Consider the following 14,951-nt stretch of genomic DNA (forward strand, 5'->3'; position numbering starts at 1 on the left):
CAACCTCACGGACTCTCAGGTTTTCCCAGCTTCTCCCACCTCACTGGATTAAATGAGGGGATCCACAGGTAAGTATTTTGTAAACTACCACGTGCTATGTAAATTATTAGTCATTAAGTTCAGGCTTGGTTCGAGGTCTTGTGGAGGACTCAGAGTAATAACGCCCACCTTTGGTAAATCTGCCATCTAGTTTGAGGTTTAGAGAGCCTTGAGTAATACAAAACTCACTAAGACCCTCAAGGAGGGCTTCTAAAAATATATAAAGGAATTCTGAACGTATTTAAAAAGAGAGACAGTGTAAAGAGGCCTCAGGTACCGTACCCCTACCTCCTTCACTCCATTTATTTTGAAACAGATCCCAAACACCTTATCAATTCATGTAAACATATTTCAATATATACCGTCTCTCTAAAAGATAGCAACTCAGCAACCACTCTCTCATTGTCACACCCAAAACAGTCCCTTAATATAATCAAATATCTGGTCAGTGTTCATATTTTCAATTACTGTGAAGGAAGTTTTGTCCTGGGAGTCCTGACCAAGAAGTGATTGCTTTTGACTGAGAAGGTGACTGACAGAGGCAGTGATATTTGAGCGGAACCTTGGAAGGGAGGCCAATGAAAGATCTGAGCGAGAGGGATTATGGAGCCCTAGTCCCTCATTTTACAGATGCTGCACTGCTAGTGGAAGCACTTCACGCAGATGTGAGCCACCTCTGGGGCTCCTGAAGCTGACCTGTGGAAATTTTTTTATGGAAACTCTGAGCCTTTGTTTCTCCACTGGTAAATGAGAGTCCTGACTCTCCCACATGCCTCTGAGTTCCAGGGCCACCCAGGAGCTTGAGGTCAGCAGGCCTGGGAGAATTCCTGGGAGGCTACTCTCCACCCAGCGCGCACCCCCCCCCCCACCGCCCTGTCCCTAAGGCCAGTCCAGAGCAAAACAGGATGCATTCAGGATGAGCCTCTTTCCCAACTTGTCATCTAATCACTAAGGCCCAGCTTGGAGCTTCCTCTCTCATTCATGATAAAACCCCTCACTGTCTCTCTTTCCTCCTGCCCCAGCAAGGGTGTGCTGACTTCCTCCGTTTCCGGGCCAGCCCTCCTCCACCTCTGTACAGGGCTGAGGGAATGCTTCTGTCAGTATAGGCCTCTGCTCCCACCCACCCTCCTGCAACCTGTCTGAGAGGTACAGAAAGACCCCAGGAATGCTCTGCCTGACTGCAGCTTCCTGCTCTTGGACTGTCCTTGGGAAAGGAGTGGCCCCTTTCCAACAAGCTTGGGGTCCTGCCACTGCTTGGTTAATGATTGAGCCACATAATAATCACCTTGGAAAGTCACCTCTAGAGGATGGCCATTAACTAACTCCCTGTCCACCCCAGGCCTTAAAGGGACCCCATCCTAAACCCTTCGCTTCCCCCAAGGAGACACTGACAAACATTCAGTTACAGGAACTTCTGGGACCAATTAAAGTTCTGCCCTCTGTCCTTTGCCTGGGCCAACAGAAGTAGCTATTCACATTATGTGAAAGATACATGTTTGGCCTGGGTGGCATTGAAAACAGCAGGGGAGTTGAGTTGATAGGGATTTGGATGGGCAAGGGTTTTTTTAGCATCGGAGTCTGAAGGGGTGCGGGTGTTTCCAGAAACAGCTGACCTTCTGGTCTCAGTTTGACAGTCTAAAAGAGCAAGAAATGCCCTCCCAAAGGGTCTACTGTTGCTGGACATAGGGTGAGGTCTCGTGTGTGTGTGTGTGTGTGTGTGTGTGTGTGTGTGTGTGTGTTGAGCACGGCTGTGGGTCTCTTCACAGCAGGCTGGGGTGGGGAGGAGCTAAGAGGCTGAGGGCCTCTGTGGTGGAGAATGCCTTCCTCAGAGAGCCTGTATCTAGACAAGCAGTGGAGTTGGAAAGGTCATACCAGAACCCAGACCCAATTTAGAAAGCTCTAGACCACAAGCAGTTTTCTGTTGTTTCAGTGGGAAGAGAAGGAACCAACATTTAGAGCCTCATCACTACACAGTTTCCTACTACGAAGTACGAAAACTTGGCTTCTGACTCTTCTTCTCTATGAAGGACTTTAGGGAAGATGTTTGCTTTCTCTGTGCCTCAGTTTTCACATCTGTAAACTGGGCAGGGAGATGGCGTAGGCTTAGGGCTTCCTTCTAGCTGTGCAGGTATGTGTTTCCACCCAAGACCTTCTTGTCCACAGAGCAATGGAGGCCTGGCTTCAAATTCAGCCAAGCTCAGTCATTAAATACCCTCAGTGGCCCGGGGTAGTTTGGGCTATCTAAACCCTAAACTGCCACAACTTGGGTTCTCCTTAGGCATGGGCTTTTGTAAAGTTTGCTCTCTAGCGCCCTCCTTGTGCTGTATCTCTTCCAAGAGGCCACCTTCTGACCCTTTGAGGCACATGTTAATGAGTGACCTGTTCCTCCTGGGTAGCACCAACCTGAAGGTGCTCCTGGGATCCCAGGCCTCTGGGAAGCAGGGAGGGCCTGGCCAGCTCTGATCTCCTTAATGTCTTCTACCGTCCCCCCAGAGGTAGGCACGCAGACAAGAGTACAGGGGAGAATGCCTCGTGTGGCTACCAGGCCCAAGCTCTAGTCTTCCTGCCCTGTACTTGGTGGAGTTCATGCTCACTATCCTCAGTACCTGGGAGTGCCATATGTTTCAAGCAGTAACTTCGGACCATTGAGAGTCTGAAAGCTTTATTTAATGTTGAACTTAACTGTGTCTCCCCAGGGCTTCTATTCCTGGGTCCCAGTTTTGCCCTCTGGGACCACTGAGAGACCCTGTCTGCTCTTTCTGACATTCAGGGGTCTGAAGACAAAACTCAAGTCCCTCTGTGTCTTCTCCAAGCTAAACAACCTCAGCTCTTCCAAGTGTTCCTTTCGGAAATGGGATCGCCTCCTTCCCAGCCTTGTCACTATCCCCTCCGCATGCTACTATTTTGTGGCGCCCTTAACAAGTGGAGGCAGGAAATGGGGCACTGGAAGCTCCTCACTCTCCTCCATTTATTTCTAGTCTGAACCTTTGAGGATGGCATCTCTATAGTCTTGTTCTGGTGGTGCCAGATAGATGTGAAATCTGCACAGTACAATACTTTCTGATTTGTTGGTTGTTCAGGTCCAGCCGGTTTCCATGATTCCAGCACACCCTGCTTTTCTGCCACTTGCCTTCATCGCTGGAGCTGGTGGGGGTGGAGAGAAGGGGATATTTTAGGAAGTCCTGAAGCCGGAAATGAGTGTGAGCCATGCCCACAGTGGGGCCTGCAAGAGTGAATCAGACAGGGAGAAACACCAACTCAGTCATTCCTTCCCCGAGCAGTTGATGAAAATGACAACGATGAGTCCTCCTATTTCTTTAGTTTCTAGGGCACTTTCACTTCCAGGAGTGCGCTCTGTTCTCAGAGCAACCCAGTAAAGTAGACCGTACAATCCCCACGGGGTGAGCCTTGGTGATACCAAGCTGAGGTCAGGGAATGGAGGGAAAGGGGATGGTCTCCAGTGGGGAGGATTTGGAACCCAGGTCTCCTGACACACAGCCCCGTCTGTTTTCCCCAAACCACACCCAGCAGCCAAGGCAGCTGGGGCTGACTCGGCAGCTTCCCTACCACAGAGGAACCTCTGCCCAGGCTGTAACTCTGTTCCCGTGGTAACAGGAGTGACCTCCTGGGGAAGTGGCCTAGGATTTCCTTCCCTTAATCTGGACTGCTCAGAGGCTGGCCTATCGGAGGTATGAGATAGGCAGGTACCTGGAACTCGATGTTCTGCTGAGTTCTTGTAGGAAGAACTTGACCCCAAACATGTGGTGTGAGCAGCCCCCACCTCAGCAGGGCCTTTTCAGTGGGACAAACAAAGAGGGAAATGTGGCAAAAGCGCAAGAGTGCAGCAGAATCATAGCCTATCCGGAGGCATACACGAAGTGGGGCTGTTGTGGTGACGTACACACAGCTCTGGGTGACTGGAGGCAAATTACTACACCTTTCTGAGCCTTCGTTGGTCAGCCGTGAAATGGAGATATGTACCTACCTTATAAGGTTGAGTATTTTTTTTTATTTTTAAAATAAGTCTCAGCGTGGTTTTTGTTGGTGGTGGTGGTGGGTTTTTTTGTTTGTTTTGTTTTGGGGGCTTTTTTGGTGGTATGGGAATCAAACTCATGACCTTGTGCTTGCTAGGCAGGCGCTGTGCCATTGAGCTATATCCCCGGCCCCCAGAGTTGAGTATTTGATCCATAAATGCAAGTCAAATTCTTTCCACTACTATTGTTTTAATAGTGCTTTCTGCAACCATGTCAATTTGTTGTTTTTCACTGACCTGGAGATGTGCAGGGCTCAGACCTGCTACCTCTAGGCATTAGATCTGGCCTTTTCTGTCACTTTTGATTCTACGTCATCCAGAAAAGCTGTCCCTGGCTGGCCCCACCCATAGGGCTCCTTCTGCTGGTTGCCATTAGTGGTATTTGTGACACTGTAAGAGATTATCATAGTGATAAGAATACCAGTGGTAATAATAGTGAGCACCTCTAAATCCTTGACACATTTTAACATACTTAGCCCCTGTGATGATTCTGTAAGGCTATCATCTTCCCCATTTTCCATATAAAGAAACTGAGTAAAGAGACGCTAAAGGAAGAACATGCCCAAAGTCACACAACAAGTGGTGGGAGAGGATCAGGACCCAGGATGCCCGACTCTACCTCCTACATCCTTAATGGCTAGGCCATGCCCCTCTCTCTTCAGATGCCTGGCCAGGAGGAAAGAACAGAGATTTGGGTCTCCCTGCTCTCCCCTAGGGCTCATCACACCGAGCAGATATCAGTCATCCCTGGGTAGCCAGCCTTCAGGTCTTTGTCTCTTGCTGTGCGCCCTCACTGCCTCCAGGGCAGGCAGATATTGCAAGGCAGGAAGGCAGGAAGACAGGAAGGAGTGGGTTCTTGATGTTCTAAAGTAGAGCCTTATTAGGGTGGGGATAAGGGCATGCGGGTGGGAGTTTGGGCTGGGGGTGGGTTCTGCATCAGCACTAGGCCTGCCACATTAGCACCCTCCAGCATAATGGAAGGAGGAGAGCAGGGCGCTGGGTGGTATTAGGGAAAAGGAGACATTTTAATGTGCTGTCTTGACAACCAGATTACATTATTTAGAAGGCGTGGGTGGGCAAGGGCAGGCAGGAGGCTGGCTGGATTAATACTTGTGATCCCTTCAGCTCATGTGGCCCATGCTCAAATTGGGAAATGTGTAGGTGGAAGAGTTGTCCAGATCTCCCTCCGCCCAGCGTTCTCATCTCAGTCTCCTTTGGGGCTGTAAGCTTCCTTCCTCAGCCTCAGAATGGATCTGGCGGCTAAGTACTCCAAGAAAGTCCAGCTTTTGTTGTGTTTTCAGACTTTGGGGCCCAGCATAGGCCTGGTACTGATAGGTGCTCAGGTACTATTATTTGGGTACACACACAGCTTTAGAGGAGAGGGCTGAGAGAGGCTGAAATGGGAACTGGTCACCCTTCCGAGCCTTTCTGAAGGAGCGAGCGGGGATTGTGTATTTAGGTGGGCTTCTGGTCTCACATGAGCTTCAGTAGAAGCCCGTAACCTTTCATGGCCTCAGTTTCCCCATGTATGAAACAGGCATTGCTTTGGACAGGTTGTTGCCGGGACCAAATCAATGAGATGGGTCAGTGCTTTCCTTACTGGTGGAAAGTTACTTCAAGCTAAAGGTTCATACTGCAAAACCCTGGTGGGGGGCACACGTGCATGCTGTGGGCCACTCCCCTCATTTACTGAAGCCTATTTGAATTTGGTAATTCTTACTCTGGAACTAGATCACCTAGATTTGCATCTTGGCCCATCGCTTCTTGGCTGCCAACGCTGGGAAGTTGCTCCATATATCTGGGCCTTGGTTTCCTAGTTTGTAAAACAGGCAGTATTGGAATGCTTATTTGACGGGGTTCTCGTGAACATTCAATGGGTCAGTTCATTTAGAAAGTACCTAAATAAATGCCTGAGACGTAATAATGGCCCAGTGTATTGAGGCTATTATTATTACATTTTTATCCTTGCAAAAACTTCCTGTAGGTACTAGGGCTATATCTCTATTTTGCAAATGAAGACACCGAAACATAGGGAATATAAGTAACTTGCCCAGTATGACCTGTGTAAGGTCCTTGGCACAAGGCCTGACACGAAGTAGGTATTCAATAGCAGTTAGTGTCTGTTATTAATTACTATTAGTGATTACCTCCAGTATCATACATATTATCATTAATGAGCAATCACCATTTAAAAAGCCATCTTCAGATTGCTAGCCTTTTCTCCCTGTGCCTCACAGCCTGATGTTTGTAGGCCTTACCCAACCGGCAGGTCACCATTTTTGGTTCTCCTTCCCTTGGCCCACCCATGGCGCTAGCACGCAGGTTGTTACCTCAGCCCTGTGCTCTGTGCTCCCTCTGGCTCAACACAGGGATTCGGGGAGGGGTTGAGTCTGCTGGCTTTGTGAGGAGGCCACTTTTCTGAGGCCCATTTCCTTTCTGTCAAAGACAATTTTTTCTAGATCTCAGGGTGAGGCCAGGCTCCTTCAAGGCATTTCCTGCCCGGGAGTTTATATTTGGCTTCAGCCAAAGGAAAGGGAAGTAGGCAAGGGGGTGGGACACAGAGGTAGTGGCACAGGGTCAAAATAACCAAGACTTTGCAGGCCAAGAGAAGGAAGCAGGAGATAGCACATGCCCCTTCTCTCAGGTGAACTCGAGTACCCTTACTTGAGTTTGGGTGGCAGAGATGAATACTCCTTCATGTCAGAACCCCTCCACATTCTGATAGGCAGAACTCGTTTTCTGTTCTCACACCTGGATCTGGTTTGCTGGTCCTATGGTTTCTATCGTGGAGCAAGATTTCTGCCAGTCAAAGCAGCAGTACTTCCGTTGAAAGGTGTATACTCAGCTCTGTGTCTTGTGCTGTGCCGGTACCAGACGAGGGACTAGAAGCAGAAGCCTGCATGCTGTTCAGTCGAGAAGCAGAGCTTCTTGTCTATGTGTTGCCAGAAGATTCAGCAGCCTTTACCATACTGCTGTGGGGACACCGAGACCGATAGGACCCAGTGGCATGGAGCTGTCAGTCGAGTGGGGGAGAGAGACCCACATGCTGCTGAGAAGATACCAGAATGTTGAGGCCACTTAAGTGACACAAGCCATTGGTGGGGGTTGGTGAGAGGGAAGGCAGGGGAAGGTTCATCAGTTGGGATGTTTGAACATCTTGATAAATCCATAGGAATTTGCAATTTAAATCAGGTAGGGGGTTTAGAATGTGCAGGTCCTGGGTGTCAGGGAGAAAACAGTGTGCTGTCTGCCCCAGGCTATGGGCAATGGGGAACCTGTTAGGTAGCAGAGTAGGAGAGTGACCAGGTTAGAGCTGGGCTCTAGGGAGAAGAAGCTGGCAGGACAGCCCATTGTAAGGAAAGGCTGGCGGCTGGGAACAGGGAGCGGGGAAGTAATTCAGGCATGGGAACCTAGCACACAGTTGAACATGGGAAACCCTGACCGTTTGATGGAAAAGTTGTTAAGAGGCAGTGACTAAGTACATGTGAGAAAAGAGGAAGACAAGGATGACTTGAGACCTGCGTGGCTGGTGTTTTTGGAGACAATAATATCAAGAGAGCTCAGAGAATGGGCTTAGTCTCGGCCTGCCAATGTGGACCCTTGCTTAGGTCCCCCAGAAAAGAATGTGGAGGGGGAAAATAGCACCCTCTACTGAATCAGCCGTTGCCAGTCACACATACCTCTGCTCTGGCTGTAGGTTTTGGGAACGGCTCTTAGAAGACGGGAACTAAAGCTCAAACAAGGATAGTGGCTTACCTAAGTTTACACACCAGTCACTAATGGAGCAAAGGCCAGAAAGGCAGTTGGCCTGACCTTTACTGCAATACTTTGGACCCAAACCACGGTGGAGAGCAGTCACTGCTGGTTGAACATCTGCCCCAGACCAGTTTGGCTGGCATCTCTTGCCTCTAGGCTGGAGACTAGAGACGGTGGAGTAGCACATGGTTTATTAAAAGACCTAGCTTTCCTTGTCACCGTGACCTTGTCGGAGCACCTGGGACTGGGTTGGGGAGCCCCTGGAGGCAAGCTCCCTAGTGGAGCAGCTACAGCAGAGCAGGTGGCAGCTTTGACCTTCATTGTCACACTGAAGCCTTGAGCTGGGCAGGAATGTCAGCTGTCTGCTTTGGTCCTGCTGTGTCAATTGCTAGCCTAGGAGACCACAGGCTGGGCTGTCTCTGGACCCAGTTTCTGAAGTACTCCAGTGGGGCAGATGTCTGGTTTGACCTCATATGTCTCTCTCATTTACGTCCGCCTATAGGACTCAGGCCACAACTCCGTGGCTGGGGGTAGGGAGCCACGATTAGGGGTTTCTTGTTTAATTTCCGTATTTACAAAAACTTTAAACTAGAACTGCCAGCCTCTCCGTGTTTGACCCTGTGAGATGTCCGCAAAGCAAAGGAGCTCCACTGACTGTTACATCCATTCTTTACCTCACTCCACCAGGGCATTGCCAAGGTGGGGTGGGGCTGCCTGAGTTACCTGATGCCCCAGGTGAGGTGGAGGCTGACCTTCATGGCCACACACTTCAGTCCCCACTTAGCTGGGATGACCAAAAATGTCTCCTGACATCGCCAAATGTCCCGTGGAGCAGAAATTGTGCCTGAGTGGGAATCCCAGTGGTAGAGACTATCTAGTGCACGTAAAGCTTCAAGGAGAGAGGTATGTTAGAGGGTAGAGCCCCACACACAACCCCGCTGTCAACCGGCCAGCACAGACTCAGTGGCTTCATTTTGCTGCCACCTAACCCCACAGGACCCTCTGGGCTGTTTGCTTTAGTAGTGCCTCATTCGTGCAGGGAAACTCCACAAGCGTTGTTCAGATGGGCCCCAGAGCTTGGCATCCAGCTGTATTCCCACTGAGATTGAGGCTGGCATCCTAACAGGTGCAGCAGGGCTTGAGTTCTGCCCTGTGACCTGACAAACTGGAGGCCAGCCAAGGTCTAGCACTGCCGATGTAGGCCAGCTGAAACAGTGCCTTGCTGCGGTGGCGCTCCAGGGAGGTTTGGAATGTGGGATGGGAGCTATTTTGGTCTTGTCTCCCTTTCTCCCTATGCCTCCTGCCCCTGCAAGAATCAAGTTAGAGTGGCAATTCCAGCTAAGAGTAGCAGCAGGAGCAGACAGAGACAGTGAGTGTGCCACACCTCCCAGTGATCAGGATATTGCAGGCCTCTCTGAGTGTGTATTCAGGAAGGGAAGTCCTAGTGGTCCGCTAGTTTTCAGTGAGGGGCCTTTCTCTGTATCCCCCTAGAGAGAGGTAGCAAAGCCAGTCCCCTGCTGCAGCATCTTTGCCAAGGCTGCTGCAAATGTAGAGGACATCTTTATGCAAATTAGAATGAAGCACACCCCTCTGAGCCATTGCAGCCCTGCGCCAGGGTGGGTGGCTTCTTTCGGTCTAGCCCCTTAGTGTGTCCTTGTGCAAGGGTAGGAGGAACTGTCCTAAACAGTCGGGGTCTAGAGCTGAGGATGATAGTCTCTGAGATATAAGATCGCTCCCAAAGTCCAGCATCTCTTCCTTGAGAAGGCTCTGACCCTGGGGGTGGTGAGTAGGCAAAGGAAATGGGCCTTGGATCAACCTAGCATTTCCCAGATGCAGTGGTAAGATAGCCCCTCTGCCTGCCTCCTAGCTTGGCCTCCTAGAGCCTACCCCGAAAACTTGGGTGGTCACATAGACAGTGGCATCCCAGATCCTTCCCTGCCCCTCAGGACACTGCCTTTCCTCCTGGGCTCGCTGAGTGTGGGAGAGCACAATGCTTATATCACACCCTGTTTGGGAGGCACACCTCCTCGAGTGAGGATCATGGAGGAGATGCCTTTTCAAACAGGAGGTTAAGAAGTAAAGAAGACCAATACATTCCCTGAAACTTACCTTATGGAGCGGGTCAGCTAACAGTTTGAATAAATTACCTTCACAAACACCCTCATACCTCCCCCAGTCACATGCATTCACATTAGTGCTTATTATTAGACATTTTATTAGTATAATGTTTGCGGTACAGGAAGTTTACCTTTGTCTTACGGAGGAGGTGCATGTACTGAACGGAACACAGCTTTATACTAGTGCTTATTGCTCTCTGCTGCCCCAAGCATTCAGGCCTGAGCCTGCCCTCTGGCTACTCTCTTCAGGCTCCTCTCTCTGTGGCTGTTTAGTTGGCCATGAGTGTTTCAGGCAGGGGTTCTTTGTCTTGGGTACTCTCTGGAATCACCTGGAGAGCTCTCAGAAACAAGGAAACAAACGAAACACTAATCCTATCCCCAGAGTCTAATTTAATTAGTCATGGGTAGGGCTTGGGGCCTGGCATTTGCAAAGCTCTCCAGGAGCTAATGTGCATCCAGAATTGAGGGCAAAGGAGGAACGGAATGGCATACCCAAGAGCATAACAAGGGACACTTTCATGTGGGCCCCAGCGACATTGCCTTGGGCCCTGTGTCTTAACATGGCTCCCAGGCCTGCGCTGGACTCTCTGGTTAGGAAAAAGCAGGCTGAACCCCGGCAGCCATCTCACAGCTCATTAAGTGAGAACAAGGCACAAGGACTTGATTGCCCAATCATGGTGTGAGGGGGCGGTACCTGGCCTGGGGGTGAGGCTGGTGACATTGGCTGGGGAAGGTCTTACCTCCTACCGTCTCCTTGCTTCTTTCTTCCCCCTAGCTTTCTGCTCTCACTTTATAACTAGCACAGATCTGTGTGCCTTAAAGACCATGTGATTACAAAGTTCACCTAGTCCTGGCCAAACTAGTCCTCTCTAATGATAACTTTCATCCGCCACCTTACAGATAGCAAAAGGCTCCATCACATCCTCACAGCAGCCTTAACCACAGAGGTTGGCAGGAGAGTTGTTAATCCCCATTGTATGGATACGGAAACCGCAATTTAGAGAAGGAAGCTAGTGGACTAAGATGACTTAAGCAGTGAGACGGAAGCTGGCTTGATTGGAAAAAGGATTTTTCCCCAATTTACCATCTTTGGGTTTTATTGCATTTCTTTAGAGAGAGATGTTGCTGCCTTTTTCATGGATCTGTAAACTCTACATTCATTCACATAGTGTTTGTCAAAATTAGAAGTCAATTTTTTTTTTTTTTGCATCATTCCCTTCTGTGCTAAGAGAATCTCTGGTATGTGGTCTATATAAATGTAGGTGTGGATATTTTCATTGACTTCTAAAGCCATTTGCTGCTGCTCAGCCATTCCTTCTTTGACACTCTCTCCAGGGAACCTGTGGGTATGGCTCTTAGGTTTAATTTTTCTCCAGAACTTTCTAGTATGTCCTATCCCCTGCTTCTTAGGACTCAGATCAGCTGGGCCCCTCCCCGGGGAGGGATTTGGGACTTCAATCTCCTTGAAATCCAGTGTGTTCCAGATGAACGCTGCCACTGGCCTGCCCTGGCACATCACCTTAGCTTTGACCAGAGCATGGCATGCAGAATATAGCAGTTGAAACTTCTGGCAGCCGTGCCCTGGAATCTGCACATCTGGACACAGAGGTTAGGGCCAGGAGCCGCACATTCCTATCTCACTTGCCGCAGCCTGCCCGGTGTCACTCTTGCCGCTGGGCACATAAGCCAGTTGTCTGTCTGGGCAGCCTGGGCTCCAGCCTTAGGGGAATTGACTCTACTGTAGGTGGGGGTGGGGTCACTCCTGGCCCAGTTTGAGCAGGCTGGGATGGGTTAGAGGGACAAAGGCAAAGTACCTTAGTTTAGCCCTTAATCATATGTCCCTGACTGTCCTATCTTGGAGGGAGCCTCAGGGCTTCCCAGCGTTTCATGAGATGGTATAGTGTCAGGAGCCAGTGTCCCTGATCCTGTTCAGTAATAACCCATTACATTCTCTAGATTCCTGCTAAGGAGGGCTGCTGGAGAATTTGTTCCGTAGTCCTCCTCCAAACTCCCTCGTTCCTTTGTCTTTTGGAGCAATTGCAGGCTCTTTGAAACTTCCGCACCTCCTAACCTCACTGCCCCTGGGCCATTTGGCTCTGGTTCTGAGTGCTATGGTGCCGCCATTGCCCAGACCTCAGGGGAATGCTAGCCGAGCCTTTCTCTACTTTGTCTTTCTCTGTGGGACTCCACAGAATCAGAGTCGGGAGGGAACGAATTTGTTGAGTGCTTGGTTCTATGTGCTAGGGGCTTTTGTTTTGGCTGGTATTTTATTTAATGCTCTCAGTACTGTAAGAATTGGAGGCAATGACCCCCATTTTACAGAGGGAAAAAATGGAGACATGAAGTAGTTATACAACTTGCCTAGGTCAAAGCTCTAGTAACTGGACATCGGCACTTTTTTTTCCATTTGCCTACTGAAGATTGTACCCCGGCCTTTGTTAGCACCGAGTTACACACCCAGCCCTTTTGTGTGTTTTTAGCTTGAGACAGGGTCTTGCTCAGTTGTCCAGCCTGGTCTTGAACTTGTGATCCTCCTGCCTCAGCCTCCCAAGCCTCCCAAGGGATTATAGGTGTGCACCCCTGCACCTGGCTGATATCAGGATTTCAACCCAGCTGTTGACTCCACTAGTCTTGAAGGAGCAGAAAAACAGTTTGGGGCCTTAGGATTGGTTCCTTTGAGTCTAAACTCCCTGCTTATCTGGAGTCTGAGAGCAGATGCACTAATATTAATATAATGGAGTAAAACAGTGAATGTGAGATTAAAAGATCAGGGCTGTACTCTCAGCCATGACATTTAACTCTGAGCGACCTTGGAGTGGTCCTTTGAGCCTCAGTATGACATACTACACTACAAAAAAAACCCTTAATGTAGATTCCTAGCACAGACTGATTAAATTAGCCTTCTGGGAAGCCCCCTCCTAGGGAAGGGGGAGTGCTGGTATTATTTTTTTTAAATGCTTCCTAGCTGATTCTAATGTGTGTGTCCAGGAGTAAGAATCACTGAGCTCTGTGATTTAGAGCAGCACTCCCCAAACCTTAATGTGTGTGCAAATTGACAGAAAGTCTTATTAAGTGCATATTGTGATTCAGTGGATCTGGGGAGGGGAAGGGGCTGGGATTCTACCTTTTTAACAAGGGTCCATGTAATGGCCCGGGACCGTACTTTGAGTAGCAGTGTGCTGGAAGGCTTTAGGTGGGAATGAACAAATTCGGCACCCATCTGAGTGACCTGGTCTCTCCCTGCCAACTCTGGCATCAGTGGAGCAGGTAGCTTGTCACACTGTGTGAGCTTCGTGACCTGGACAGATGGTGCAGATGTGTAAGCTTTGGGGTTTCCTGACTGCACTTTCTTAAGTTTTTCTGGCTCAGGAAGGGAGGAATAGTGGAGGAAGGTACGTCTCTCCCTCTCCTTCCTTCCACCTCTAGCCACAATGCGTGAAGCCTGCAATGGCATTTCAAGGGTGTGTTCCTGATGTTTGGGAGATTGACTGCCTTGCCTGGAGTGGCTGTACCAGATTTTTGACCCTTTAGGGATCATCATCTCCTTTTGTGCCCACCTGTCTGGAAATTCTGACCTGGCCTATCTTTTGGTCATTTTGTCCTAATGACAGGAAAGCCGAGCTGGGTGCCAGAAGAGGAGAGGCACTGAGATTAAGGAAGTGCCTTTTCTGGGGGTGTGGCAGGAATTGGGGACTGGGAAGTGATTGTGGCATTCAGCTCAGCTGTCCTAGCAGCAAAATCTTGTACTTCAAATCCTCTCTGGACTGGTCTCACCACATCATCCAGACCACCCCTGGCCTGAGAGGTGGATCCTTTCTCCGGCCTTCATCGCCCCCTGCCAGACAAGCTGAGGTATTACTAGTAAGGCTCTGTCAGAGGTCCGGCTGATTCCTGAATCATCTCATAGGTAAGAAAGTTGCAGTAAGATAGAACACATACACGCTTGTGTTGCAGTAAGATAGAACACATACACGCAGATGCAGTGCATGCACAGACTGAGGCATCTGGAGGTGTATACAGTTGTGTGATCCCACAGCAATCTTCATGGATCTTAGACTTGAGCAAACTTGGCTACAGCTATAGGTAGAGACAGACACTAGGGTCGGTGCTGACCTGATGAGTGCACTCCTGGCAATCCACAGGAGTTACTGTCTGCCCAGTCCCTGTCTTCTCTCTCTTCTCCATGCCAGTCCTTAGCAATATGTGATCCGTGAGGGCCTTATCATAGTTTCTGACTGCCTTCTGCCTTGTTCTACTCTTTCCTCTCTTGTGTATTTGCCCAGCGTCTCTGAATTACTGTTGTAAGAGTTCTTTATCTCACCAGTCCCGACTGTCACAGTCTCTTCTGGATTTCCTCATGAACAGAGCACTGGAAAGAGACAACACTTCCTGTCTTGGAAAAGCCCCACCAGTCTCCTTGGAGTCCACTGGCCAGTAGGGCCAGCGGGATACTGGCCATGGACACTAAGGAAATGGAGGAAGAGTCGAGGGCAGGACTCCATGGCCACAGCAGCTCTGTTGAAGCCAGAAGCCTTTTCCTACCAAATGCACAGTCCATGGGACCACAGTCCATGGTCCCAGCCCCACCAGTCCTTCACACCACCTGGGTAGGGAGCAAACAGTTGCCTGGAAACTCGCAGAGCTTTGCTTCTGGTATTCAGCCTGTTCTGGTGACCACGAGGGCCTCTTCCATGGCTTCAGTCCAGCTGCACATCTCCACTGAGCCTGGCAGCAGGGCCCAGCTTTGTGCCGTGCAGTCCCAGAGCAGAGACTGGAAGTTGTCCTTGCTATTGGCCACCAAGCCTCCCACAGGCCATCACTGTGGCAGCACAGCACTCCTTGCTGGATTGTGCCACTAGTCGGCCGAGGCGCAGAGGAGAGCTGGGGGGGCTTGCTGAGTGGTTAGGGAAGAACACTATGGAAGCTGCTGTCAACAGGGCAGGAAGCTGGAACTGGAGGCCGACTGAACTTGGCCTTCAACCCCAGTGCTACTACTTTGTCAACTA

At 49.9% G+C, this 14,951-nt stretch overlaps 1 protein-coding gene across 3 annotated transcripts in view; it reads left to right on the top strand.

Annotated features, from left to right (window-relative positions):
* The window catches only part of Stard8 (StAR-related lipid transfer (START) domain containing 8), a 74,696-nt gene that overhangs the window by 45,694 nt on the left and 14,051 nt on the right, over nt 1–14,951 (top strand). The window lies entirely within an intron of this gene.

The sequence above is a fragment of the Chinchilla lanigera genome, unplaced genomic scaffold (genome assembly GCF_000276665.1).
Source record: "Chinchilla lanigera isolate Chin_1 unplaced genomic scaffold, ChiLan1.0 scaffold00074, whole genome shotgun sequence".
NCBI classification, from domain to species: Eukaryota; Metazoa; Chordata; class Mammalia; order Rodentia; family Chinchillidae; genus Chinchilla; species Chinchilla lanigera.